Genomic DNA, 25979 nt, shown 5'->3' with positions numbered 1-25979 from the left:
AAATTACTATCATAAATTTTTACCGAACTTGTCAACGGTTCTGCACCCTCTTAACGCACTGCTATAAACGGGAGTAATTTGGAAATGGAGCGAAGACTGTAAACGTGCCTTCCATAAATGCAAAGGCTTGATCACGTCCAAGGAAGTGTTGGCTCATTACAACCCATCACTGCCAATCAGACTGGTGTGCGATGCATCCCCTTACGGCGTGGGAGCGGTATTATCGCATAGATTCCCTGATGGCTCGGAGCGGCCGATAGCTTTTGCGTCACGCTCATTGAACTCAGCTGAGCGTAACTATGCCCAAATCGACAGGGAGGCACTCAGCCTGGTGTGGGGGGTGAAGAAATTCAACCATGACCTACACGGACAAAAATTTACCTTGTTGACTGACCATCAACCCCTCGTCTCCATATTCAACCCTAAAAAGGGCGTTCCCATTATGACAGTGCAAAGGCTACAGAGGTGGTCCCTTTTCCTCGGTGCACACCAATATGACATAGAATACAAAGGAACAAAACAGCATGGGAATGCTGATGGTTTATCATGCCTACCGTTGCCAACGGTAGAAGAGGCACCTACAGTGGACCCAGTGGAGATGTTCTACTCCACCATAGTGGAATGTTTACCAGTGACAAATTCTATCTTTGAAAAGGAAACGAGAAATGACCCGACTCTCTCACGAGTCTACAATTTAACGGTGAAGGGATGGCCAGCACATGGCGAACCACTGTTGCCAGCATTCTCGCAAAGAAAAGAACAGCTGTCAGTGTGCCGAGGAACCTTGAGGTGTGGATCCAGAGTCGTGATTCCACCCAAACTCCAGGATAAAGTGCTAAAGGAACTTCACGAGGGGCATCTGGGTGGAGTGAAAATGAAGAACTTAGCCAGAGTGTTTGTGTGGTGGCCAGGTATCGATGGAGACATCGAAGAAATGACCAAGAGCTGTCTAGGATGCCAGAAGGTCCAAAACGCCCCACCACAAGCCCCTCTACATCCATGGGAGTGGTCCTCATCTCCATGGCAAAGGATACATATCGACTTTGCTGGTCCATTTATGGACGCAATGTTCTTAATCGCGGTTGATGCACACTCCAAGTGGCCGGAGGTAATAAAGATGTCCTCCACCACCACGGGAAAAACCATCACAGTATTAAGGACCATATTTGCCAGGAATGGGCTGCCTGAACAGATCTGTTCTGATAATGGACCGCAATTTGTATCCGAAGAATTCAGGAAGTTCTTAAAAAACAATGGAGTTAAGCACTACACATCCGCCCCATACCATCTGTCGAAGTTTCGACTGTTCAATAAGACTCTGTGAAACAAAGTGATCGTCAAAGGCAGACTTTATTTAATCTACTTGCTAGCAAGGGGAGCTTCACGTAGGCAAAGGCTATCGTGACTTCTCCGAATACATGGACAATAACACCTCTTTTTATACACAAAGATCAAAACCTTCTATCACATGGCATGGTAGTGAGACATAATTAATAACAAAGTAAACATCTAAGAAAGGAATGAGTAAGGAATGTTTAAGGTCAACAAGAAGATGACTAGAGGGTCAGCGGAGCCTCAGTGTCTTAAGATATGGTTAGCCAACAGATAATCAATAGTCATGATGCAGGAATACCTTTGGATAAGGTTAACTAATCTTATACAATGGAGACAGTTTGTCTCTCATTTTGGTTCTGGACATTCATACAATGTTTACAGTAAATGTCCTTCGGTAATCATGCTTTTGTTCTACCATGCTTATCTTGTTTGTGGAACTGCCTAGCCTGCAAGCTGAAGACAGTCATATCATTTTCCTTCCACCGCTTCCTAATATGGACCTGCCTGTTTCCGTGTGAAGCCATTTTGACCTTCTGAAAGTTGCAGACTCCATTTTAATATAAGAGAATATATGTGAATATATATTTCTACGCTAATGCACTTCTACATTCCCCCATTTTGTCCTTCCTAGGACAATATAGCTCACACTAATTCTTTCAGTCTCTCTTGTCGGTCCCCGTGCCAAATTTAGATTTTGGCCCAAGGATATCGACTTCATTTCCGTTTTGACCATCCCCGGGATAATACCTGTATGGTTATAATTGGGTTGATACCATCCCTGGAAGGTGGTCAGATTATAACCTGCTGATCTCCACTGAATCATATCCATGGTTCTGTCTGGGTTGCCTGAACTACTTCGCCTTATGATCCATTCTGCTGTTTCGGAAATATTAAAGGGAATAGATCTTAGTGGGATTCCTCCTGTGGTGTGAATGGGTATATAGGCACAGACCCAGCAACTAGATCTACCACTATCCTTAGCATGCTCGTAAGCCATATACAGAAAAGTGTTAACATGTAATTCTCGTTTCTTTCGGGGTTCTTCAATATATCTCTGACAGTTTACGTATACCATCTCAATGAGCACATACAGCGTGAACAATAATTTCATCGTCTCAAGTCTTTTTTTTTTTAAATGCCCCCGTCTGGTGCTTTCTTGCATTGGGATGCATGTATCCAGGTCAGTCTTTCCTTGTTTTTAACAGCTGTGTTCGTTGTCAGGAGTACTTGGTATGGCCCTTCAAAGCGTGGCTGTAGTCCGTTCTTTCTTTTGAAGACCTTTACGTATACGTTATCTCCTGGTTCCAAGTTATGGCACCTTCCTTCCGCTGGTTCCGTTTGCGCCTCTTTTACCTGCTGGTGAAAGCTGGAAATACATCTAGTTAATGCAATACAATAGTTTAACATGTTCTCATCCATTTTATGGATGTCCATTTGCTTAACCGTAAGTGGCGCTGAAAATGGCAGTCTTAGGGGTCGTCCCATAACAATCTCTTGTGGCGATAGTCCGGTTGTCCTGTTAGTTGCTGCTCGCATTATCATCAATGCTAGGGGTAATAGTTCGACCCATTTAAGTCTAGTTTCATTGCAAAGTTTAGAAAGTTTATTCTTCAGCATACCATTATATTTTTCTACCAGTCCCGCTGACTGTGGATGATAGCTGCAGTAGAAGTCCATTGTCACTTGAAAGTTGTGCAGGTATACCAAATCGTGGTACAATTTCTTTTAACAAACATTTTGCAACAGTAACTGCATCATTTTTTTTTACATGGAAAGGCTTCAATCCATCGTGAAAACACATCTACAATAACTAATACATACTTAAATCCTAAACATACCAGTAATTCAATAAAATCCATCTGTAAATGTGCAAAGGGTCTTGTTGGATTTGGGTGGGAGGCAGCCTGTACCTTTTCCGTTTTACCTGGGTTCATTGTTTGGCAGGTAATGCGTTGTTCACTAATTTGTTTTGTAATTGTCATAATTCCTGGTGCATACCATGTTTGATTAATATAGTCTGCCATCCCCCCTTTGCCCGCATGCGTGAACATGTTAACGCATCGGGCAATCCATGGACTTAAAGATTTAGGAGCCACCATACGGCCATCCTGGTGAACCCATACCCCTTCGGGTGTTTTAAAACAAGAATCATTCACCCAAGCTAACACTTCGTCCGGACTGGCCTGTAATTGATAGGCCAAAACGTCATCAATTGTGGGTGGAGGATTGTCTGGATCTTGATTTCTAAGAACATATGCAGACACTTGTGACCCTGTATCAGAAAGAGCAGCAGCCTTAGCTGCTCGATCCACCCTATCATTGCCCAAAGAAGCCTGGTCTTGATTGCTTGTATGTGCTTTGCATTTAATAACAGCAATTTTTTTTTTTTTAGGACACTGGAGAGCCTTTAAAAGGTTATCAATTTGTTCAGCATTTTTAACTGTAGATCCTGATGAAGTCAGGAATCCTCTAAGTTTCCAAATTTGACCATAATTATGAGTGACTCCAAATGCATACCAAGAGTCAATATAAATATTCACTGATTTTCCTGTAGCTAAAATACATGCTCTTGTAACGGCAAACAGTTCTGCTTGTTGTGCTGAAAAGAAAGATGGTAGTCAGCATACTTGGATAATTGAATGATCATTGGAAATGGCATATTCACTTTTTTTGCGAGCCCTTTTCGTCTCTGAGGGCTGATCCATCCACATAAAATATAAAATCGCTATTGTCCAGAGGAGTTTCTACAATGTCTATACGAGGCTTAGTGATAAGCTGAGTCACTGATTCACAATGCCTCTTGGGTAGGTGATGCAATTAGCAGGTCGTCTACTTACTGTATGAGGGTTAACCCATCGGTTAAGACAATGTTCTGTAAATCATGTTTGAGGCACTGCGGAAAGAGAGTTTAGCTTTCTGTATAGCCTTGTGGCAGCCTGGTCCATGTGTATTGGGTTCCTTTGAACGTGAAGGCAAACAGGAACTGGGAATCTTGGTGAATAGGAATGCTGAAGAAGGCTGAGCAGAGATCAATGACCGTATAATACCTTGCATTAGGAGGTATACTGGCCAGGATGGTGGCTGGGTTTGGGACCACCGGGTAGGCAGGGAGAACAGACTCGTTAACTGCTCTTAGGTCTTGAACCAACCCTGACTTATTCTCCACTCCTGTTGAACTGCAGCTTTTGATAGGCGTAGGACCATCTGTCCTAGATCAGAAGGTTTGAATTCATGCGCCACTGCTAGTGTACAGTGTGGCTTAGAGTCTTTTACCCTGAATAATTCCCATGCTGTTTGGGTCAACAAGATTGGTGACGCTATTCCTTCTTGCCCAATTAAAATTCTTCGGATTTTAAGTGAATATTTCTGATGCAGAAAGGGCTTGTAATTAATTGCCACTTCTAGATCTTCTCCCGTTTTGTCATAATAGGCTATACAGTGCAATTTATCATGCCAATGTCCCAAATTAAACTGCTTCTGGTATTCTGATACTGATCTTGTGGCATACTGCAATGCTCCCACAGCCATCAGTAATTGTTTACTGAGGTTGTCATCATGATTAGTTCAACAATACAAAATAGGAGAATTGTGGACCTGCAATGGGTACATCCCACATCTGTCAGTTGGAACATATACCTTCAGTCCTTTTTCCATACATGATATCACTGCTTTCATTTTACACAACAAATCTCTTCCTAATAAGTTGATGGGAACGTCTTCAGATAATAAGAATGCATGCTGTTCATGAAAGTCTTTCATCTGTACATCCAATGGAGTGGGCCATACCATAGTCTGGGTTGTTCCTGAAAGTCCTACACACTTGACACTCTGATTGATACAAGGTGCTCCTACTGCATATTGTTTAGTCAAGACCGAATTAGTTGCTCCAGTGTCTACCAAAAAATGGGACTTGTGTTCCATTCATATTTAAATTTATAAATGGCTCTTCTTTAGAATTTAATGATACTGCAGGCAATTGTACCACAGCCTGTTGTTCCTGGGCAATGTCTGGGGTGGGCTCTAAGTAACGTCATGCTGAACAATTTGGATTTTGTCCAAACTCTTCGTTTGGGCCACTTTGTTTTCCCCAGGGATTGCTAGTTGTCCAATTAGTCTGTGGGCGAGTGTGAACCTGGGCTTGGGTATTTCTGTTTCCGGATAAATTTTGTGGACCTTGCCAACCCTGATTTGTTTAACTTTTTGTTGTTTATTCTGTTCCTGATTAATCTCATCCCTCTTTTTATTATGTTTACTAACTTCTATACTTTGTTCGCGTTGCCTCTCTGCTTCCTTTTTCCAATCTGAGAAGGCTGACCAATTAACTTCCTTTTTTTCTCTTTTTCTCTGCGGGTCTCTAGTTACGAGGCAATTCTCTAGACATGTTATTCTGTCTAAATTAAAGGTTCCGTCTATAGGGAATGGGTATTTGTCATTCTTGGTCCAATTAGACCATTTAGGTAAATCATTTGTGGATGATCGGCCACAATTTTGAAAAATATGGAAAGCTGGGGTTCCCCTTTCGGGGACCTTTCTTTTGTGCAGCTCCCATCCTAGTTAGTTTTCAATTTCCACTAGCTGCACTTGTTCTGGGTCGCAAGTTTTACCCTCAACCCTCTTACGACCCCTACAGGCTGACCAAAGTGCTGACAGCGATGAACAATAACATACAATAATAACAATCAAGAAAATACTAAGGAACAACTTGAAGGTCCAAACAGGTACACAAAAGAACTCAGACATAAAATAACATAAGTACAGTTATGCAGGCTTTCTACAAAAGCTAAATTACAATCCGACAGTTTTCTCGATCTGCGTGGTACGCTCTACAGATCGAGGCTTTATTTTACAAGCTTTTAACAACTAATGACTGAGTATCACGATCCTAAGTGCCTTTATGCCTCTCCGCCCACTTCAGGGTCCTGACCTTCGCGTGGGGGATTTCCCCTCTTAACAACCGGTCTAAGGCTGCGCGTTTGAGACAGGCACTTCCTTGTCCTAGTCGATCAACTCAGTCACTAACAGTTTTCCTTTAAATCTTTACAAATTTTACATATGCATATAAGCGTTATTTTACAAAACAGTTGTGTTTTATTTCTGAATCCTTATTCTATACTTATCCTTACTCTAACTGCCTTTCTGTCCTTCGGGATTACTAGGTAGTCCCTTCACAGATTACGTCACTGTGCACTCTCTGCCTATCCTTCGAGCTAGTCTCTTCACAGGCCCTCTGGTACCCTTATTTCTTTCTTTCTGTGTCTATCCTTCAGGCTAATCCCTTCACAGTACACTCACATATATTCCGGAACTCAACCTGGTCGCGACCTTTCTGCTGTCTCCCTTTGTCCGACAGTTTTGAAACCTGAACCGGCAGTATCCTCCTCCTTTTAATGTCAAGATAAAAGAAGCAAAAGGTTACACAAGTTAACTCAAGTTCGAAACACACATGAGTCTTAACAGATCGCAGTGCTCCCGTCGGAAGTGACAGACTACACCAACTATGTATCTAAAGAGAAATCCTTTTCTTTTTCTGTGAGAAAACCTCACTTATGGCCATTCAGGATTTGTCGTTAGCAGAGCATGGTGTCCTCGTCCGTGACTTACCGAAAGGCAGCAAGCGATCTCGGTGGAACCTCCAAGAAACTGTCGAAGTTTCGACTGTTCAATAAGACTCTGTGAAACAAAGTGATCGTCAAAGGCAGACTTTATTTAATCTACTTGCTAGCAAGGGGAGCTTCACGTAGGCAAAGGCTATCGTGACTTCTCCGAATACATGGACAATAACACCTCTTTTTATACACAAAGATCAAAACCTTCTATCACATGGCATGGTAGTGAGACATAATTAATAACAAAGTAAACATCTAAGAAAGGAATGAGTAAGGAATGTTTAAGGTCAACAAGAAGATGACTAGAGGGTCAGCGGAGCCTCAGTGTCTTAAGATATGGTTAGCCAACAGATAATCAATAGTCATGATGCAGGAATACCTTTGGATAAGGTTAACTAATCTTATACAATGGAGACAGTTTGTCTCTCATTTTGGTTCTGGACATTCATACAATGTTTACAGTAAATGTCCTTCGGTAATCATGCTTTTGTTCTACCATGCTTATCTTGTTTGTGGAACTGCCTAGCCTGCAAGCTGAAGACAGTCATATCATTTTCCTTCCACCGCTTCCTAATATGGACCTGCCTGTTTCCGTGTGAAGCCATTTTGACCTTCTGAAAGTTGCAGACTCCATTTTAATATAAGAGAATATATGTGAATATATATTTCTACGCTAATGCACTTCTACACATCCCGCCACCAATGGATTAGCTGAAAGGTTTGTCCAGGCCTTCAAGAAGGCCATAAAGGCCATGGGTAATGAAGACATAAATCTACGACATAAGGTAGATAACTTCTTGCTTGCGTACAGGAATGCAACACATGTGGTTACAAACCAAACCCCCGCCATGATGTTTTTCAATAGAAGACTAAGATGCCGGCTGGATTTGATCAAGCCAAACATCAGAAGGCACGTAGAGAACCGACAATTTCAAGGCATGAATGAAAGGCCAACTAGAACCTTCCAGATAGGTCAACAAGTTTTGGCCCGGGACTACTGTACCAAGAAATAGCAGCCTGGAACTATTTGCACATGACTAGAACCGCTGATGTATACCGTGGACATTGGAGAAAGCATAATAAGGCGCCATGCTGACCAGATCATACAGTCATCCGAAAAGGGACAACCTACACCACAACTCTATACGCCTAATGATGAAGCAGAGATACCCATAATATCTACCTCTGATCCGGTGATACTGGAACCAGATGAACCCGGCACTGGCATTCAAGCCGAATCGACCTTGCCAAAAGAACCTACTACACCACCGAAACCTACTGCACCACCGAGGCGTTATCCGGACCGAGTCAGGAAGCCTCCAGAGAGACTGAATTTGTAATTGATTAACTTCAGCAAATGTGTAGATTATTGTTCTTGTAAACATGTTAATTAATGATTACTTAAAATGTTATGTACTATTTATCTAAAAGGGGAGGAATTGTAGTGTATGTACCTTTAAGAGGAACTATGTTTCTTTGAAGCCCCTGTGTACTGTAGTACCGGTAGTGACCACTCGGATATATAAGCCTGTATAGCGTCTTGTATAGTTAGTTCATCTCCAGACTTTGTTCAGTAAACACTTGTTAACTCAACTCCTGCATTCCGTGTCTCCTTTAACACACGGATTCAACAGGAAAAGTCCATTCATGAGTTTGACATAAGACTTGTCAAACTCATGAAAACTCCGGGCGCCCAAAACAGTACATAACCTTAAAATAAATTTTTAAAAAACATCACACTATTTAAATCAACTATAAATAACATTAAATAACCATTTTAAACAATAATTTAAATTTTTGAAAAAAATAATTTTATAAAAAATCGGAGCTAAAAATACACTTACCTTACTGTAAAGTATTTAAAAATAATAAACCTGTGGAAAAAATGTTCTAATTTTAATTAATTGACCACTTACCTTTTAAAATGAAGTCCTTACGTCTGCTTTTTTAATGTGTAAAAAGTGGAGGCCTTCACGCACGGACAAACCTGTCAAAAAAAAGGAAGTTCAACGCTCACGCGCTGCCTCATACGTCGCACGCGTTTCACCTCTTAACCCCTGCTTTCAGGGGACCGGAAGTGCCGTTTTCCCGCGCATGCGCTGTGCATGCAAGAAACCGGCACTTCCATCGGGTCCACGCGTGAGTACCCCGTGCGTACTCACGCGTTGGGACCCGAATTACTGGGCTAATCTATTCAACAAAAATACAATTTTACTTAACCAAATGCAAAACTCATTGCATTTGATTCATTTTAATCTATAATACTATGGTTATTAATCATCATTACGTCCTTATTTCACAATAATCTTATAAAACCCATACAAAAAATGGTTATTTTATAGCATTTTTCACACGAATAATCATGAAAGTTGCTGCAATTAATGTCAGGTGCAATATTTATCAGATTGCATTGAAATTATGTAAGCGTGGAGTGTTGGAAAGCAGATAACTGATCTCATAAATAAAAAATAATCTGTTTTAAATTCTATAAAACTCAAGGTGATTCCTTAAGGATTATTGTACCATAATCAATAGTCTTGTACCTTTATTTCATCCTGGACAACATCCCCTCTTTAACTACTACCAGTTCAAATAAGATTAACTAGTTATTCAACTCTTTCCTGTGTGAGATGTTGCTGTGCATATCTCTGCTTTCTGTGTTAGTTGACGTGACATAACACATTTTTAAACATTTGTTACACTCGCAAGGCTACATTTTTTGCCCATCCCTAGTTGCCCTTCTTGTAGCAATTGTTTGTACAATTGAATGGCGTGTTAGGCCACTTCAGAGGAGTTTAAGGATCAACCATGTATTGTGGACTAGTCTTTCAGATGAGACGTTAAACCGAGGCCCTGTCTGCCCTCTCAGGTGGACGTAAAAGATCCCCTAGCACTATTTTGAAGAAGAGCAGGGGAGTTCTCCCCGGTGTCCTGGCCAATATTTATCCCTCAACCAACATAACAAAAACAGATTATCTGGTCATTATCACGTTGCAGTTTGTGGGACCTTGCTGTGCGCAAATTGGCTGCCGCATTTCCCACATTACAACAGTGACTCCACTTCAAAAGTACTTCATTGACTGTAAAGCGCTTTGAGATGTCCGGTGGTCGTAAAAGGCGCTATATAAATGCAAGTGTTTTTTTCTTTAGAGTCACGTGGAGGGCAGTCAGATAGGAGTGTTAGGACCCCTTCCATGAAAAATATTAGTGAATCAGTTGAGTTTTTCCTGGTGCTAGCATACAAGTTAACGGATGAAGTTCAGAATTTGCCATGGTGAGTGACATGAATCAACTGAGCGGCCTGCGGGTGGCACTGTCCAGGGAGAGTATAAATACTCGGGCATGGGCCCAGCTTGCACAGGACATTTTTAACAGGAACTAGTGAAGGACACAACTAGACCTCCATGTTGTAAAGCAGTTGATTAAAGCTTTGTTTAACGCTTAGACCAAGTGCCTAGTAGTTTTCTTACGTCAGTGAGATTATGAACTCATGTCTCAAGGGTTAGAGTCATGATCACTGTATCATTCAAGTGCAAAGAGCATTACAAGACATTATAGTTGTATAAAGGTCTGGCTGGACCCCATTTGGTAGATAGAGAGAAATTCTAGGAGAGTCCAGAACTGTCCAACCATCTTCAGCTGCTTCATCAATGACCTTCCCTCCATCATAAGGTCAGAAGTGGGGATGTTTGCTGATAATTAACAGTGTTCAGTTCTATTCGCAACTCCTCAGATAATGAAGCAGTCCATGGCCTCATGCAGAGTGACCTGGACAACATTCAGGTTTGGGCTGTTAAGTGGCAGGTAACATTCGTGCCACACAAGTGCCAGGCAATGACTATCTCCAACAAGCGAGAGTCTAACCACTGCCCCTTGACATTCAATGGCATTACCATCATCGAATCTCCCAACATCAACATCCTGGGGGTCACCATTGACACGAAACTTAACTGGACCAGCCACATAAATACTGTAGCTACAAGAGCAGGTCAGATGCTGGGTATTCTGCGGCGAGTGTCTCACCTCCTGACTCCCCAAAACCTTTCTACCATCTACATGGCACAAGTCAAATGTGTGATGGAATAGAATCATAGAATCATAGAAATTTACAGCACAGAAGGAGGCCATTCAGCCCATCTTGTCCATGCCGGCCGACAAAGAGCTATCCACCCTAATCCTATTTTCCAGCACTTGGTCCGTAGCCCTGTAGGTTACGGTATGTCAAGTGCATAGCCAAGTACTTTTTAGATGTGATGAGGGTTTCTGCCTCTACCACCCTTTCAGGCAGGGAGTTCCAGACCCCCCCCACCATCCACTGGGTGAAAAACATTCTCCTCAAATCCCCTCTAAATCTCCGACCAATTACTTTAAATCTATGCCCCCTGGTTATTGACCCTTCTGCTAAGGGAAATAAGTCTTTCCTATCCACTCTATCTAGGCCCCTCATAATTTTATACACCTCGATTAGGTCTCCCCTCAGCCGCCTTTGTTCCAAAGAAAACAACCACAGCCTATCCAATCGTTTCTCATAGCTAAAATTCCCCAGCCCAGGCAACATCCTCGTAAATCTCCTCTGCACCCCCTCTAGAGCAATCACATCCTTCCTGTAATGTGGTGACCAGAACTGCACGCAATATTCTAGCTGCGGCCTAACTAGTGTTTTATACAGTTCAATCATAACCTCTCTGCACTTATATTCTATACCTCAGCTAATAAAGGCAAGTATCCTGTATGCCTTCTTAAACACCTTATCTACCTGTCCTGCTACCTTCAGGGATCTGTGGACATGCACTCCAAGGTCCCTCTGATCTTCTGCACTTCTCAGTCCTACCATTTATAATGTATTCCTTTGCCTTGTTAGCCCTCCCCAAATGCATTACCTCACACTTCTCCAGATTGAATTCCATTTGCCACTGTTCTGCCCACCTGACCAGTCCGTTGATATCTTCCTGCAGTCTGCAGCTTTCTTCTTCATTATCAACCACACAGCCAATTTTTGTATCATCTGCAAACTTCTTAATCATACTTCCTACAATCAAGTCCAAATCATTGATATATACCACTAAAAGCAAAGGACCCAGTACTGAGCCCTGCGGAACCCCACTGGAAACAGCCTTCCAGTCACAAAAACACCCTTTGACCATTACACTTTGTTTCCTGCCTCTGAGCCAATTTTGGATCCAACTTGCCACTTTGCCTTATTATCGTGACCAGTCTGCCATGTGGGGCCTTATCAAAAGCCTTGCTAAAATCCATATAGACTACATCAAATGCACTACCCTCATCGACCCTCCTTGTTACCTCCTCAAAAAATTCAATCAAGTTAGTCAGATATGAACTTCCCTTAAATCCATGCTGACTGTCCCTGATTAATCTGTGACTTTCTAAATGAAGATTTATTCTGTCCCTCAGAATTTCTTCCAATAATTTTCCCACCACTGAGGTTAGGCTGTAAGTACTCGGTCTGTCCGTTTCTCCCTTTTTAAACAATGGTACCATGTTAGCAGTCCTCCAGTCCTCTGGAACCACACCTGTAGTCAGAAAGAATTGGAAAATGATGGTCAGAGCCTCTGCTATTTCCTCTCTTACTTCTCTTAACAGTCTGGGATACATTTCATCTGGACCTGGGGATTTATCCACTTTCAAAGATGCTAAACCCCTTAATACTTCCTCTTTCGCTATGTATTTCATCTAATGTTTCACACTCCTCCTCCCTGATTGCATTGTCTGCATATACCCTCTCTTTTGTGAAAACAAACACAAATTATTCATTAAGAACCATACCCATGTCTTCCGCTTTCACACTTTGGTTACCCACATTGGTAACCTTTATGATCCCTAATAGTACCTACTCTTACTTTAGTTATCCTCTTGCTCTTAATGTATTTATAAAAATCTTTGGGTTTTCCTTGATTTTACTTGCCAATATTTTTTATGCCCTCTCTTTGCTTTCCTAATTTCCTTTTTGATTTCCCCCCTGCACTTTCTATACTCCTCTGGGCTTTCTGCAGTTTTGGCCCAGAAATTCGGGTCTCCACGGGTGAGTACGCACAGGATACTCACCCGTAGGCTGAATGGAAGTGCCGATTTTCTGCATGCACTGCGCATGCGCGGGAAACCGGCACTTCGATCCTCTGAACGAAGGGGTTCATAGGTCGAATGCGCGCGCAGGGGAGGCTGCGTGTGCGCTTTGAACTTAGGTTTTTTTTGCTGGTTTTCCCGGGAGGGTAAGTGTTATGTCTGACATTGGTGATAGGTACTCGATTGCCTTGGCCTGAGCACATGGAGTTTGATAGTGCTGTTATTGTTGTATTGTGTCTGACATTGGATATAGGTATTCGATTGCTTTTGCCTGTAAGACTGTGTTTGGATCAGCCGTTAAAAGCAACATGAATTGAGCTCTGCATACGGCCTCTGGATTATCTTTGCAAACGTAACATTTGGCGACGAGGATGGCTGAAATCTCTCTTCCACCACCTCCTCCATTCCTCGCACTACCCGGTGAGCCCCCAATCCCATGGGTTCGCTGGTTACAGTCCTTTGAAACCTACCACACTGCTCTCGGACTAGAAAATGTGAGTACAGCACGGAAAAAGGCACTGTTATCCCATTGCTTGGGAGCGGAGAGCCAGCGTGTTCTTGGGACATAAGGCACAGCAGACTCAATTCAAACATATGATGTGGCTGTGGCTCTGTTAAGCAGACACTTCTCTGCCCCACAAAGTGCCCTCTTGCGGCGAGTCATTTTTAGACAGCGTCACCAACTTCCCGGCGAGTCTGTGCATCAATACGTGGCGAATTTGAGGGGGTTAGCTAGCTCGTGCAAGTTCGGTGCACTACAAGATGAGATGGTGCGTGATCAACTAATAGAGCACACCAACAACGTGAGAGTGCGTGAAAGACTGTTACTCGAGTCCAACAATCTGTCGTTGTCACAGGCGGTTAACATTGCCTTTCAAGTGGAGTCTGCAGCCGAATGTGCAGCAAAACTAGCACACACACCCAGTGATGGCGCCCTCAGCCTATACAGCCCTGACACTGTAATGCTCGCGCGACGGCAGCAACGTGTGCTACCGCAGCAACAGTGTGGAAACTGTGGATCTCGTTCACATGCTACCAGAGTGCAGAATTGCCCCGCGCGCAGCCAAACCTGTCGCAATTGTGGAAAACAAAATCACTTTGCCAATGTCTGCCGCTCTGCCCCGGTTGCTACAAATGAATACTCTCAGTCCTCAAGCACTATAATTCACAACGTGAGCTCTGAGCCAGTAGTGGCTTTCAAGTCATGCACAATTAACCTGAATGATGTGTGCATCCCTCTGTTGTTGGATACCGGCGCCAGCGTCTCACTGCTGAATTGGACACATTCAAACGTTTTTTCAGCTCCCTGCCACTCTCTGCGTCCTCCGCTGCCCTTTGCGGGTATGGTCATTCGAAAATTGGACTAGTGGGCTCAGTCAACCTCACTGTACGCTACGGAACGAAAGTTTTGCCAGATTTTTGTTTTCATGTGGCACGCCAAGGAGCTAACCTGATGGGACTGGATCTTTTCACTGACCTGGGTTTTTCTCTCTTGGACACCGGCGGGTCTGCGACTCTGCACGTCGCCCCACCGTGGCACCAAACATGGCCAGCACTCTTCGAGGGTCTGGGCTGCCTGACTGCCTTCACCCAACAGCCCATGGTTGACTCCACCGTTACCCCTGTTATTCAGCCACTGTGCCGCATCCTGCTTGCTCTCCGTGACGGGGTCACAGCTGAACTAAAGCAGCTACTGGAAGCTGGCATCATCGAACCAGTTGATGCCTCCCCATGGGTCTCCAACCTGGTGGTCGCAAAGAAAAAGTCAGGTGGTCTACGTGTCTGTGTCAATCTTCGAGCAGTGAATAAGGCCGTAATCCCTGACAAATATCCACTGCCCATGTCAGAGGAACTCACAGCGCAGTTCTATGGCTCCATCCTGTTCTCGAAACTGGACCTTCGACAGGGCTATCTACAGGTTCCCCTCCACCCCAGCAGCAGGGACCTCACTGCTTTTGTGACACATGCTGGTGTCTTTCGGTACACCAGGATGCCATTTGGACTTAGCTCGGCACCCAGCTGCTTCCAAAAGGTGATGTCCTCTGTGCTCGCAGGCATTCCTGGGGTGGCCATCTACCTGGATAACATCGCCGTGCATGGGCCCTCGACCTCCACTCACGACGAACGCCTTCACAGAGCTTTCACGGCTCTAGCAAAACACAAGCTCACACTGAATGGCGAAAAGTGTGTCTTTGCTGTTTCAGAGATCGAATTTGTGGGGTTTTGGTTGTTGGCTGATGGTATATCCCTACTCCAGTCAAACGTGGATGTCATTCACAGCATCCCGGATCCCAGCTCTGCAGCACAGGTTGCCTCCTTCCTTGGCATGACTGGGTACTACCTGAAGTTTTTGCCCCAGTACTCAGCCACCACAGCCCCACTGCGCCAGCTCCTGCAAAAGGATGAGCCCTGGGTGTGGTCACAAGCCTGTACGGAAGCTGTTTGCCTCCTTAAATCGCAGCTCACGTCGCCTCCAGTGTTGGCTCACTTTGACGTCGCCAGCCCCACCCTCGTCACCTGTGACGCGTCCGCTGCAGCTGTGGGGGCGGTGTTATCGCAGATACAGAATGGAGTGGAGAAACCAATCGCCTTTGCCTCCCGAGCCCTTAGCCCCACCGAACAGAAGTACTCAGTAGGCGAGCGTGAGGCGCTGGCGTGCGTCTGGGCATGTGAGCGGTGGCACCTGTACACGTATGGCCGTGCCTTCACCCTGCGAACTGATCACCAGGCTCTCACTGCCCTGCTGTCGACATCCGGCATGGGCCACAGACCACTGCGTCTACACCGCTGGTCTGACCACCTCCGCCAATACAATTTCAGTCTTCAGTTCACACCAGGATGTGACAATGTTGTTGCAGATCTGTTCTCCCGCACTACCTCTGCCCCAGCCCCACTCGTCGGGTTTGAACATGTGGAACAGGATATCGTCCAGATGCTGCACACACCCCTCCAAACCACAGTCTCTCTCCAGGAGCTCAAAGATGCCTCTGAACAGGATACGGCCCTCTCCCAGCTGTGCACCTTCATCAGAGATGGCTGGCCTCGCAAGGTGCCTGAGGAACTGTCTGCCTACTCCAGAGTTAAAGAGGAGCTCTCCTGCTGGAATGACTCCTGTCTTGCACGTGGACTCTGCACTGTGGTCCCAAGTGCCCTTCGTGCGCGTGTTTTATCCATGGCGCATGAGGGCCACTTGGGCATAGCGAAGCTCAAACAACGATGCCGAGACCTAGTGTGGTGGCCGGGTATCGACAGAGAAATCTAGGCCCTGGTCAAGGACTGTGCAGCCTGCCTTGTAAGTGGCAAGACTGGCCACCAAGCTCCTCCACCCCTGCAACCCCTTGCCTGGCCCTCTCAGCCCTGGGAGCACCTGCAGCTGGACGTCTGTGGGGAGATCCATAGTGTCCCCCACCATCAACGGTTCCTAGTGGTGACCTATGACCTGCACTCAAAATGGCCAGAGGTCACTGCCGTGGGCTCCGTCACCTCTCGGGTCATCATCGATATCCTTGAATCCCTCTTCTCCCGCTGGGCGCATCCAAAGGCCATCACCACAGACAATGGGCCCCAAATGGTCTCTTCGGAACTCTCCTCTTACCTTGAGAGCAAGGGCATCCATCACATATGCACAGCGTACTATCACCCTGAGTCAAATGGGGGGTTGGAGCGTTTTAACCAGACACTGAAAAATGCCTCAGAGCACACCTATCCCAGGGGTGTGCGTTTGACAAGGCCCTCCTCCACACACTGCTGCACTACAGAGCCTCCCAGCATTCCACTACAGGAGTCTCACCCGCATCCCTCATGCTAGGCCGTGAGCTCATGCTGCCCTTTGGCAGGCTCCGCCCCTCGCTAGCTCAGAGCCCTGCTCCACAGGCTCAAGCCACAGTCGCTAGACAGAAGGAGAAGATGAAACTCCGCTTCGACCAGTCGAAGAGGGCCAAGGCGCCCAACATCTCAGTCTCCGATTGGGTCAGAGACCGCAGGCCTCACCGCAACAATAAGATGGCCTCATTCTGGTCCTCCCCTCTCCAAATCAGCCGCCAACTTGGACCAGCCACTTTCTGCCTCACTGACGGCTCTTGGCATGCCAGCCGCCTTCGGAAGGTGCCAGCACCCCCTGATGCGGGATTAGACGGATCTAATCCCCAAGCCTTACCCCCAGAGTGGCGGGATGCACATGTGGCTCAGCCAGCCAACCCTCAAGCAGATATTGTGCCTCAGCCTGCTCCTCACCAGTCCCCACCACGGCCTGCTCTTCACCAGTCCGCACCTTGGCCTGTTCGTACACGTTCTCGCCCTGGCCACCTACAGGACTTTGTCACTACATTTCATGTTTGAAATTCTGTGAGGGGGGAGGAAATGTTATGTCTGACATTGGTGATAGGTACTCGATTGCCTTGGCCTGAGCACATGGAGTTTGATAGTGCTGTTATTGTTGGATTGTGTCTGACATTGGATATAGGTATTCGATTGCTTTTGCCTGTAAGAGTGTGTTTGGGTCAGCCATTAAAAGCAACATGAATTGAGCTCTGCATACGGCCTCTGGATTATCTTTGCAAACGCAACAGTAAGCCTGCAGGATTTACACATTTAAAAAGCAGGCGTAAGGCCTGCTTTTTGCAAGGTAAGTGGTCAATTAATTAAAATTAAAACATTTTTCCACAAGTTTATTATTTTTAAATACTTTAAAGGAAGGTAAGTTTATTTTTAGCCCCGTTAGAATATAAAATTATTTTTTTCAAAAATTTAAATTATTGTTTCAAATAGTTATTTAATGTAATTTATAGTTTAGTTAAAAAGTGTGATTAAAAAATAAAAATTATTTGAAGGTTTACTGCTATTTTGGGGCCCGTAGTATTTATAAATTTTGACAGGTCTTCCTGTCAATCTTATGAATGGGCTTTTCCCTCCTCCGATTGGTTGCCCATGGCTCACGTGATCCCAGGGGACGCATCGCACTAACTACGCCCCTGGGACATGCAAGCACAGCGCACCAGCAGCTGGGCCAGGCCCCGGAGTGGAATTCCACAGGGCCCTACAGCTCAACTGCCGGCGCGCAAGGTAAGTGCAGGTCGGGGGCTTACACCCGCGGGAAGTCCCCAACCCGAATTTCTGGGCCATTGAGTCCTCGGTATCTGTCATAAGCTTCCCTTTTTTTCTTTATCCTACCCTGTATGCCCCTTGACATCCAGGGAGCTCTAGATTTGTTAGTCCCACCCTTTTTCTTTAAGGGAACATACTTGCTCTGAACCCTCACTATCTCCTCCTTGAATGCCTCCCACTGCTCTGATACTGATTTACCTTCAAGTTTCTGTCTCCAATCCATTTTGGCTAAATCACCTCTCAGCTTAGTAAAATTAGGAATACTCTCCACTTGACTGACTGCAGCTCTAACAACACTCAAGAAGCTCGACATCAACCAGGACAATGCAGCCTGCTTGATTGGCACCCCATCCACCACCTTAAACATTCACTCCCTCCATCACTGGCACACCATGGCTGCAGTGTGTACCATCTACAAAATGCACTGCAGCAACTCGCCAAGGTTTCTTTGTCAGCACCTCCCAAACCCACGACCTCTACCATCTAGAAAGACAAGGGCGGCAGGCACATGGGAACACCATCACCTCCAATTTCCCCTCCAAGTTGTGCCAGCTGTGGCTCAGTGGGTAGCACACTTGCCTTTGAGTCAGAAGGTTGTGGGTTCAAGTCCCACTCCAGGGATTTGAGCACATAAAGCTAGGCTGACACTCCAGTGCAGTGCTGAGGGAGTGTTGCACTGTTGGAGGTGCCATCTTTTAGATGAGATGTTAAACTGAGGCCCTGTCTGCTTTCTCAGGTGGACGTAAAAGATCCCATGGCACTATTTCGAAGAAGAGCAGATGCGATATCTCTGGTGTCCTGGCCAATATTTATCCCTCAATTAACATAACAAAAAACAGATTACCTGGTCATTATCACATTGCTGTTTGTGGGAGCTTGCTGTGCGCAAATTGGCTGCCGCGTTTCCTACATTAGAACAGTGACTACACACCAAAAGAGTAGTTCAATGGCTGTAAAGCTCTTTGAGACGTCCGGTGGTCGGGAAAATCGCTATATAAATGCAAATCTTTCTTTCTTTTTTTTCAAGTCACACACCACCCTGACTTGGAAGTATCTCGGCCGTTCCTTCATCATCGCTGAGTCAAAATCCTGGAACTCCCTACCTAACAGCACTGTGGGAGCACCTTCACCACACGGACTGCAACGGTTCAAGGCGGCGGCTCACCACCACCTTCTCAAGGGCAATTAGGAATGGGCAAGAAATGCTGGCCTTTCCAGCGAAACCCACAACCCAGCAACGAATAAAAAAGGATTAACTGAAACAAAGAGACTATTTTCCAATTATTCAGCTCTTTTGGGAATAAAACATACAGTTCAATAATTCACTGCTCCAAGGACCCAGCTGATGTATTTTCAGGTGAGATCGATTGGATAAATACTTGAAGGAAAAAACATTGAAAGAGCAGGAGGGTGGGACCAATTTGATAGCTCTTTCAAAGAGCTAGCACAGGCACGACGGGCCGAATAACCTCCTTCTTTGCTGTATCATTCTATAATTATATGATCTACTTCACTGCTGTGACTGCTTTCCATGAAGTAAAGGTCATCATTCCGTTATTGACTCAATTAAATTCACACCCATCATGTGGCAAGTTGCATTTCCTGATAGATTGGCAGTAAGAGCTTGTCATTGTTTAAGGACATTGTCAACTGCAACTGGGGGGAATAATATTATGTTTGAAACAATTCACAACTGGCATTTAGATGTTTTAATCTCTGACTGGCAAGCGTTAGCTGTGGTAGCACTCTCGCTTCTGAGCTGAGTCAGAAGGTTGTGGGTTCAAGTCCCACTCCACAGACTAGAGGACATAATCCAGGCTGACACTCCAGTGCAGTACCGAGGGAGTGCTGCACTGTCGGAGGTGCTGTCTTTTGGCTGAGACATTAAACCGAGGCCCTGTCTGTCCTCTCGGGTGGACGTAAAGGATCCCATGGCACTATTTCGAAGAAGAGCAGGGGAGTTCTCCCCAGTGTCCTGGCCAATATTTATCTGTCAACTGACATCACTAAAACACACTGGGACGGATTTTCTGACCCCCATACACCCGTAAAGGCTTCACAAGTGCCGGGTTTAGGCATACGAAGCGCAAATGCTGAAAGCCAGCACTTGTGGTCTGTGAAGAATTCTCTTGACAGATCGCACGCCTGCCCTGGAGAAGGGCCTCTGCGGGTGGAGAGTTCCACTTTCTGCACAACCTCTGCCCGCTGAAAACCTTTAAAAATCTAATGCCTGGTAAAAGCGTAAGGCCTGCCTTTACCAGCATAAGAGTTTAAAAAATTTAAAAATTTTAAATGTTTACTCATTTATAATTTAAAAAATACTTTAAAAAAAGTTAAGTTTATTTTTAGCCCTGTAAAAAACTTTAATTATTTTCTTCAAAAAACTTACATTTTTGTTTGAAATATTTAATTTAATGTAATTTTAACTAATATTAAATACGTGATTTGAAAAATATATATTTTTAATGTTTAACTTTATTAAGTGATCCCCATTCATACTTTTGACAGATCTGTGCATAGAAACCTGTCAAAAATGTGAAGGGGGATTCCCTTCTTTGATTGGTTCCCCATGGCCCACGTGATCCCAGGGACGCTTGCGAACCACCTGTGCCCCTGAGATACCTGGGCCTCTGCGCATGCGGACAGGAGAGGCCCAGAATCGCAATCCTCAGGACCTACGGAGCCGACAGGTAAGTTCGTAGATTTTTTCCGATCGGAGGCATCCGTCCGCAGGAAGCTTCCGATTGGAAATTCAGGGCCTTTATCTGGTCATTATCGCTTAACTTTACAGCACTAATCAGTCTCTTAAAGGAAAATGAGAATGATCTCCAACTTGTTACACATTCGTATTGATAAGATTCGTAAGATCAGTGTGACTTTATTAGCGTAACAGCACTTAAGATGTGTCAGATAAATTGGGAGTCAGTGCAGGAAGAGTCAGAATGAACTCTGTACTTTAACCTTTCGGACCTGGGGTTGAATAGTCAACAGCACTAGGAGGTACAGGAAACTCTTTGGTATCCGGCACCGACAGGACTGGCGTGTTGCCGGTTGATCAAAAATTCCGGATGACGGAGAGGGTTATCTACCAAGGCTATTTTTAACAAAGAAAAATAAAATAAATCAAGAAATGTGCAGTATACAGTAATTGGGTACTCACCTACAGAAGGTTGTGTTAAATGGATGGTGGAAGATGCTTGATTAAGTACAGTACTGCCAGTTGAGGGTAATGCAATGCAATGACTACCAGCAGCGTGGGAGACACACCGTACCCCTGTAAAATGGCAGATCAGAAGAGACTACCGGCAGCGTGGGAGAGTCAGACTCCTGTTGCAGGGGTATTGAGGTCTTCCGACTTCTGACAGCGCCAAGAAGCCGAGTAGTGGCAGTTTGGAGAACTACCCCCACTGACTAACTCGGCCACCACGAGAGATTCAGACTCGGACTCGGCAACATTGTCGGTTATTGAGGTGTTGTTTTCGGAGTGAGAATTTTGCCGGTTAATAGAGAATTCCGGATATTTAGGTGCCGTTTAAACGAGAGTTTCCTGTATGATCTTACTTCCTGCAGGCCCACCAGCCCCAACCCCATAAGGAAAGGAACCCTAGGTGACCTGCGAAAGGAAAGATGGCCACTTTCACAGCCCTAAGCTCCTATAGTAACCAAGGTTTCCCCTAACCACTGTGCCCAATGAGACCCTCACTCTTATTCCTGTGTGATTTGAGTCTCCTGACAAATAAGAAGCTTGGCCGTTGCAAATAGTATCCCTGCCCAAATATGAAGAACTGTTTAGCTATATACAACCTGTTATATTTTTGCCAGGTATTTCTCTCACGTTGAGCATTAAGGACCACTTTCATAAGCAAGCGCTTGCTCCCTAGTAGCTGAATGTGGGTTTATTATATATAATAATAATGTCTGGTATTATATCGGAACGAAATAGAAACTCTTGTTGCTGTGATTAGCTCACTGGTAGTGAGCCAGTCTTCAAATAGTGGAACAATAAACTCTCCATCAGAACATGAGATTTAGGATTTAAATTACAGATCGGTAAAAGTAAAAGTAAAAATGGCAGAAAGTCCATATAGCAAATGTTACAGAATTTGTAACTTGCATCACACTGGCTACAAAAATAACAAAGATATGACACTGAACTTGCTTCCTCAGTAATACAAAACCTGGAGCAGTGTCTGTAGCGTAAAATTTACACGTGAGGCTTCATCAAACGATCACAAGATCTCCATGACTCCACCTCTACCCGGGCCGTGTAACCTCATCTCAGGGTCCAGCTGACATCTGGAAATACGTTAGGCTACCAAAATATACAATCTGTGCCTGGGCACAGTGCTGTCAATCAACCCTTTCGCCTGAAGAGGATCAAAAGGCATCTTTGACGATTTTGTAAAGCTGTCAATCACCTGTCAATGCGTTGTCAGCTGACTCAAAAAAGACGCCAGCCACAAATCCACTTGGTAATTGTGTGAAATGGTTATTGAATTGAGTGATATCTATTTTTAATGAGTTTATGATTGAAATGTATTAACATATGAATAATGCAATGCCTTTGTGAATGGTTATCCAAACATTGGTAGCTATGCACCTGGAATATGGATTTCATCCCCAACCTGGAGATTCTGGCCTAATAGTAAAACAAATTTAAAGTAACCAGTCACGTCATATGGAGATATTAAAAATGCAGATACTTGCTTATGATTTGGACTGCGATGCATCTCCCCATCTGTCCAGGGCTTTCACTTTACGTATCCACAAATACTGTCTAATCTACAAAGCAGTAAATAATCTATTATTCTGTATCCGATAGTAAATTAAGGAAGTGAGCAAGTTCCTACACAAGTAAGTGCAGAAGTAAAAATCAATAATAAGAATGATATTTTTGGTAAAAAAAACCTTTGAACAGATCGATGTAAGAAATGTTGGGGGGCCTTTTTAACCCGGGCTTAGGTGCGGGTGTTAACATAGAGATATAGAAGATAGGAGCAGGAGTAGGCCATTCGGCCCCTCGAGCCTGTTCGCCATTTAATGAGGTCATGGCTGATCATCCAAATTCAGTACCCTGTCCCTGCTTACTCCCCATATCCCTCGATCCCTTTAGCCTTAAGAAATATATCTAACTCCTTCTTGAATATACTTAATGAATTGGCCTCAACTGCCTTGTGTGGTAGAGAATTCCAAAGGTTCACCACTCTCTGGGTGAAGAAATTCCTCCTCATCTCTGTCCTAAATGGCTTACCCCTTATCCTTAGACTGTGACCCCTGGTTCTGGACTCCCCCGCCATCAGGAACATCCTTCCTGCATCTAGTCTGTGCAGTCCTGTTAGAATTTTATAAGTTTCAATGAGACCCCCTCTCATTCTTCTAAACTCTAGTGACCCAATCTCTCCTCATATGTCATTCCTGCCATCCTAGGTATCAGTCTGGTGAATCTTCGCTGCACTCCCTCCATGGCAAGAACATCCTTCCTCAGATAAGGTGAGCAAAACTGCACACAATACTCAAGGTGTGGCCTCACCAAGGCCCTGGACAACTGCAGCAAGACATCCTTGTTCCTGTACTCAAATCCTCTTGCTATGAAGGCCAACATACCATTTGCCTTCTTAACCGCCTGCTGCACCTGCATGCTTTCCTTCAGCGACTGGTGCACAAAGACACCCAGGTTTCTTTGCACTTCCATTTTTCCCAATCTATTGCCGTTCAGATAATAATCTGTCTTCCTGTTTTTGCTACCGAAGTGGATAACCTTGCATTTATCCACATTATACTGCATTTGCCATGCATCTGCCTGATCACCCAACCTGTCCAAATCATAATGGAGTTTCTCTGCATCCTCCTCACAGCACACACGCCCACCCAGCTTTGTGTCATCTGCAAACTTGGAGATATTACATCTAGTTTCCTCATCTAGATCATTAATATATAGTGTAAATAGCTGGGGTCCTAGAACCGATCCCTGCAGTACCCCACTAGTCACTGCCTGCCACTCGGAAAAAGACCCGTTTATTCCAATTCTTTGCTTCCTGTCTGCCAACCAGTTCTCTATCCAAGATAGTACCTTACCCCCAATCCCATGTGTGTTTTAACTTTGCACGCTAATCCCTTATGCGGGACCTTATTGAAAGCCTTCTGAAAGTCCAAATACACCACATCCACTGGTTCTCCCTTATCTATTCTACCATTTACATCCTCAAAATATTCCAGTAGATCAGTCAAGCATGATTTACCTTTTGTAAATCCATCTTGACTTTGTCCGATCCTGCCACTGTTTCTGTTATTACATCTTTTATAATGAACTCTAGCATTTTCCCCACTACTGATGTCAGAGATACCGGTCTATAATTCCCCGTTTTCTCTCTACCACCTTTTTTAAATAGTGGGGTTACATTAGCTATCCTCCAATCTATGGGAACTATGCCAGAGTCTATAGAATTTTGGAAGATGACCAGCAATGCATCTACTATTTCTAGGGCCACTTCCTTAAGTACCCTAGGATGTAGATTATCAGGCCCTGGGGATTTATCGGCCTTCAATCCCGTCAATTTCCCTAACACCATTTCCCTGCAAATACTGATTTCATTCAATTCCTTCCTCTCATTAGACCCTATGTTCCCCGACATCTCTGGGAGGTTACTTGTGTCCTCCTTTGTGAAGACAGAATCAAAGTATGTATTTAATTGGTCTGCCATTTCTTTGTTCCTCATTATAAATTCTCCTGATTCTGACTGCAAGGGACCTACGCTTGACTTCACCAATCTTTTTCTCTTCACATATCTATAGAAGCTTTTACAGTCAGTTTTTATGTTCCCTGCAAGCTTGGGGGGGTTAACTCCAGCTCCAACCCGCTGACCTCCACATGTAACTCGGGCATGTTAGGCTGGTTGCACACTACCTGCTCAGGAGAGGCAGGTTGCCTATTAATTGGAGCAATATTTCAACACTGTTTTAAGTTTAACAGCACACCATGGTTTTCCCGGGCATCCTGAAACTCGCCTGTGTAAACAAGGCGAGAACATAACGGCAATTGAGGGAGCCGATTAGAACTCATGGACATACTGCAATAAATATTCAATGCTCACAGCTGCTTCCTTACCTGCTAGTGGGAAAGGGTTTGTTCACTTCATTTTTGCTGAGCGTTTACTTTCTACACATTGGAGGTTTTCTGAATCACATCAAGATAGGCGGAGCCTTGGCTGCCTGAACTTGGACCTCGGACGAGGAGCAATATGATCAGCAACAGCTTCAGCAGCAGCAGCAGCAGCCTGCTGTTCAGACACCTGCAGCTGGACAGTAGAGAGAGGAACAGCAGAGGGGTGTAGCTCGCTGGAGGCCGTACCCGCGACACAAGGTGTACGGGCAGATGCTGAGTTTCCTTGACATGTCTCAGCAGCAGTGTCTCCGGAGGCTCAGGTTGTCACGTCAGGTGGTGGCAGACACCTGCAGCCTCCGAGGAAAGGACCTGTTCCCTGCTGGACCTGGTAGCCATGCTTTTCTGGTGGCTGTGAAAGTGAAGACCGCCCTCAACATATTTGCCTCTGGATCCTTCCAGAGTTCTGCCAGAGACACATCCAGGATCTCCAAATCGGCAGCCCACAAATGCATAAGACAGGTGACTGGTGGGTTGTTTGCCAGGGCCACAATTATGTGCACTTCGGCTGAGATGATGCTCAGTTTTGTGTCTTTGGCTGGCTTCCCACAGGTGCAGGGGGTTATCAACTGCTCACACTTGTAATCTGGGCACCCCCAAAACAACCAGAAGTATTTGTTAACCACAAGGGCTTCCATTCCATCAATGTGCAGCTGGTGTGCAACCACAAAGATATTTCTGCAGGTGTACAGGAG

At 44.8% G+C, this 25979-nt stretch overlaps 1 long non-coding RNA gene across 1 annotated transcript in view; it reads right to left on the bottom strand.

The window, feature by feature from the left end:
• Positions 1-1331: 1331 nt before the first annotated feature.
• Positions 1332-25979, bottom strand: part of LOC147101848 (uncharacterized) — a 111574-nt gene continuing 86926 nt past the window's right edge. Inside the window, exon 3 of the long non-coding RNA XR_015073381.1 lies at positions 1332-2701. This is a non-coding gene — a long non-coding RNA (uncharacterized LOC147101848). The remainder of the gene's footprint in view (positions 2702-25979) is intronic.

Source organism: Somniosus microcephalus, chromosome 23 (assembly GCF_052327205.1).
Source record: "Somniosus microcephalus isolate GS21.2 chromosome 23, FLI_Smic_1.0, whole genome shotgun sequence".
Classification (NCBI taxonomy): domain Eukaryota; kingdom Metazoa; phylum Chordata; class Chondrichthyes; order Squaliformes; family Somniosidae; genus Somniosus; species Somniosus microcephalus.
Note: the sequence above shows the minus strand (reverse complement) of the source record. Positions and strands in the feature narration are given on the sequence as shown.